At 35.0% G+C, this 4,873-nt stretch overlaps 1 pseudogene across 1 annotated transcript; it reads right to left on the bottom strand.

The window, feature by feature from the left end:
- Nucleotides 1–1,739: 1,739 nt before the first annotated feature.
- Nucleotides 1,740–2,393, bottom strand: LOC307055081 (14-3-3 protein zeta/delta-like; annotated as a pseudogene). The gene has a single exon. The product of its transcript is annotated as a 14-3-3 protein zeta/delta-like (transcript).
- Nucleotides 2,394–4,873: the final 2,480 nt, after the last annotated feature.

Genomic DNA, 4,873 nt, shown 5'->3' with positions numbered 1-4,873 from the left:
TCTTCATATCTTATTTATTTTATACATCATAGTAGTATATACCTCTTCATTCTCTACCCCTATCTTGCCCCTTCCTCATCCCTTTTCCCACTGGTAACCACTATTTTTTTCTCTATATCTGTGAGTCTGTTTTTGTTTTGTTATATTATTCATTTGTTTTATTACATTATTCATTTGTTTTATTTTTAGATTCTGCATATAAGTGAAAATATATGGTATTTGCCTTACTATGCTTGGCATGTTACTTTTCCGATCAAATCTTGAAATAAATACATCAAGTTCTCTGGAAAATTTTCAGATTTTTTATTGAATTTTGCATTTTTTACAAATCAATTTGTCTTCCTATCAGTGAATATGGTGTATCTCTCCATTTTTGTAGTCTCTTCTTCAATGTCTCTTCATAAAAGTTGTAAATTTTTCACAGTAAAAGGCCTGCCTGGCTTTACTTAAATTATCTCTAAGGTAGTAGATATTTTCTAATACTATTGTAAAAATATTTTTACTTATACTTCCCACTTATTTGTTGATAGAGTATGGAAATGCAGTTGGCTTTTGTATACTAACTGTTATCCAGCTATCTTAACAAAACTTTTCTGCCTTCTAATAATTTGTAGATTATTTTGAATTTTCTATAAATGGTAACATGATTGATAAAGAAACAGTTTTATTTCCTCCTCTCTGATCCCCATATCTGTAATTCACCTTATTACACTAGCTATAATGTCAAATAAAATTGAATAAAGGGACAATAGTGGGCAATCTTTTCTTTCTGAAAGTCCATTCATAAAACTTTTATTCTACTTACATTAACTTAATACATATGTTCTTAAAATTTTCATAGATATTGAAAAATTTATAAGAAATTAAGTAAACCTATCCATCATGTCAACTTATTTCTCTGTTAACTACTTTTACAGTCATTCATATACAGCACGAAAATGAAAAAAACCTAAAAAAAGTTAAATACAACTTTGTTTTACTACTGTGATTGACATTTATAATGTAATGGATATTAGCAAATGCATTTTTACTGCATCTTTAATTGTACATTTGTTCTTAGGTTGCCTAAAACATTTAGATAAGTATAGCAAAAAGTGTAGCAAAAAGTGTATTTGCTACACAAATAAGTGTAGCAAAAATAATGAAAGTAAAAAGCAGGCAACTTTACAAATTATGGAATATGAACCATTTCTGCCTTTATCCAAAGCAAACTGGGACACAACCTTCTCTAAAGGAACACTTCTGTAGATGTAGTCAAAAGTGTGCAAATTGAGATTGTATATTCCACAGATACACTTGGTTCAACATACAATATCCATTGGTATATATATATTTGTACTACAGCCTTAAGCTCTAAATCTTAAAGGACCCACAGTAACGACAACTCTGTCTAGAACCAATTACCCCTTTTATCTCCCACCAGGCAGTTTTCTTTACTTAGACATGGAAACAGTTTTCACACTGGCCCTTGTCAAGCCACAATGTACCAAAAGTACTATGCCAAGCATTAATAACTTGCATAAAAATTCCACATCACCGTATTGAGCACCTCATAATGAAAACGGGTAAGTCCCTAAATGCTAACTGACCCTTCTCTTCTAGTATTAAACATAAAAACCACATGAGAAAGAAATTCAAATAGAAGTAATATAAATCTGTCACAAAGCATAAAAAACAGCTTGGATGAGAATGGTCTTTTGTAAATTTTAGGGTGATGCAGACAAAAGTTGAAAGGCTGATTAATTTTCCCAACTTTCTCCTGCTTTGGCTTTGTCTTCTTGGGTATCTGATGTGCACAATGTTATGTTGTCTCTCAGTCACTGCATTATTAGCCTCCTGTCTTTGTATGACTCTTCACTTAATGTAGCAATGGTTTCATCCAAAGTTGTCTTTGAAAGAAAGCAGGCTTTCTCAGAGGAGTTCAGATCTCAAAATAGAATACAGGGAAATAAAGGACCAGATCCAATATGATAGGAGGAGTCCATTACATATCCTTTTTGCTGATTTCAAAAGCCTCTTGGTATGCTTGTTGTGACTGATCCACAATTCCTTTCTTGTTACCAGTGGCAACCTCAGACATGTAACGGTAGTAGTCACCTTTCATTTTCAAATAGAAGTGTTTGCTCTCTGCTTGTGCAGCATTGGGATCAAGAACTCTTCCAAAAGAGACAGTACATCATTGCAGATGTACTCTAACCTTGGTCTCAACCTCCTTTCTTCACAAGTCATCTGTTGTTTTGCTCAGCATCTTCTGTCTTTAACTCAGTACTTGAGATGACCCTCCAAAATGGCCTACAGATTCTTACAACGTTTTTATAAGTAACTGAGAGATTACCTTCCCCATTGGATAATTCAGCTCCTTGCTTAGTTACAGACATCATGCAGGCTGACATGACATCACACTGCTCAGCCTGCTCAGCCAGTTTTGTTTCTGATCCAGCTTAATTTCATTCATGACTGGATGTTTATTTCCAGAGTGGCTGGTGGAAGATGGATGGGGGCTCAGCAGTGTCTGACTTTTTGTTTTCAAAGATACTTTTATCAGATTAATGATGTTCTCATCTATTCTTGAATTCATCTATTCTCATCTATTCTAAGAGGCTTTCTTTTTTAAGACAGGAATTTAGGTTGAACTTTATCAAATACTTTGCCTGCACCTAACTGAAATAACCATATTGTTTTTCTCTTTTAATATCTTAATGTGGTAAATTATAGTCATAGATTGTTGAATCATAAGCCTGAGGAAGAGCAGTTTTATGCATTTTCTTTTCATATAATTTATTTTCTTTGTTATATGTACCCATACAAGTTTAATTGTAACCAAGCAGGATCCTACTGGGCCTTCCTGGGACAGACCCCTCCCCCATATCCTCTGGTTTAGTTCCTCTCTTAAGTATCTAGGTAACAGTATCTGATGCACATTTCCAGAGTTGTTTTACAGATACTAAAGCCCCCACCAAAGGGAAGACATTAACTACTTGATGACCATGGGCACATAGCCTGCAGGCTTCCTGGAGACCAAGGATTGATAACGTTAACCCCTGTGGCACTGCCTTGTTACCTCACCGTCAACCAATCACAGGACTATGCTGGTTACATAACCTGGGAGTCCCCTCCCTCACCTGGCCTTTAAAAATACTTTCCTGAAACCTATCAGGGAGTTCTGGTATTTTTGAGCACTAGCTACCCTGGACTACTTGCTTGGCATGCTGCAATAAACCCTGCACTTTCCTTCACCACAACTCAGTGTCAGTAGATTGGTTTTACTGCGTGTGGGCGAGCTGATGTGTTTGGTTTGGTAACATACTTTTCAGTTCTTTTAAAATTTATTATAAAGTATACCATGCTATTTGTAATAATTTAGGAGTTTTTACTAAAAGTATATTGTTTAGGTTTATATATATTATCACATTCATTCATTTTGATTGTTGTTTCATATTTCATTGTGTAAGTAAATAATTCATTGTATGTTTGTTCATATCAATTATCAGAACTTTTTATAAGCTATAGTAATAAAGATATTATGTAGCTGGCACAGGAATAGAAAACTGGCCAATGGAATAGAGAACCAAGAACTAGACTCACCCATTCATAGAACTTTAAGTACGTCAGAGATGTCCTGTCTCATCAGTAAGGAAGGGTGGGAGGATTCATTAAGTGAAACTGAAAAACCGGCTATCCACAAAAATAAAATCATTTCCAGAAAGATTAAGGATTTGAATATTAAAAACAAAACTGTGAGCATCTTAGTAGAACATATTGGTGAACATATTTTAGGCACAAAAATTATTGACAATATTTGATAATATTAATATTAAGAAAATTGGTTCATCAACAAATACTCTTAAGTGAAACATAAGTTATAAATGAGAAAAAGCTATCAGCAATAAACACAGCCAACAAATAAATTTTATCAAGGCTAGTTAAAGAACTCCTACAAATTAGTAAGTAAAGCTACAACTCAAAGAAAACAATGGGGCAAAGGTCATGAAAAAGCATTTCACAGCAGAGGAAATACATATCTCTAATAAATTAACTTCATCCACTGTCAGGGCAATGTAAATCAAGACTGCTATAAGATACCATTGTAACTCTCATTAAACGAGCAGATATTTTAAAAGCTTGGAAGAACCCTGTGATAAATGGAATATTTCCTGCCATATCAGTAAAAAAGGATGTCACAGTCATCAACGATTGCAGCCCTCCAACATGAGCTGGTGAGCCCTGAGGAAACTCAGGGCTGAAAAGAACACCTGCCATCTAGCAGCCATCAGACTGCAGCCACTCCCTACAGTGAGCTCTCAGGAAACTCAGGATGTGAAAACACAGAATACTGGCCCCAGATAGCTGAGGTGCATGTCAAAGGAATGATTTCAGTGAGCCCAGACTCTTGCAACTTCCCATACGTAGAAAAGTGCTCAATTCCTTAACTTGAGATATCTGGTTTTCTTTAATTAACAATAATCTTTTGATGTACAGACTACCTGCCCTTTGTTACAAAATTTCTATATAGCCTGGCTTCCCCCCACCCCCCCGGCCCCCTGCCACCTTCGCCTCCTTGGAGCAGGTTCTCAGAGTTATCTGAAGCACTGTCTCCCAGGCTGTAGTCCTCATTTTGCCTCAAATAAAACTTAACTCGTAACTCTCACTTTGTGCATTTTTTTTAAAGTCAACATCTGTGTTGGAAGTGATATACACCTTAAATCTCTTATACATTTCTGGTAGGAGTGCTAAGTGTTAAAATCACCATGGTATTAGCTTGTAAGTTTAGAATAGTAATACTAATCCTGTATATAAAGTCAAGAGAAATATATGTTTATATATATGTTTATACATATATATATCATAAGACATGTACAAGAATGTTCATAGC

This window comes from Hyperoodon ampullatus (assembly GCF_949752795.1).
Source record: "Hyperoodon ampullatus genome assembly, chromosome: 6".
In the NCBI taxonomy this organism is placed as follows: Eukaryota; Metazoa; Chordata; class Mammalia; order Artiodactyla; family Ziphiidae; genus Hyperoodon; species Hyperoodon ampullatus.
Note: the sequence above shows the minus strand (reverse complement) of the source record. Positions and strands in the feature narration are given on the sequence as shown.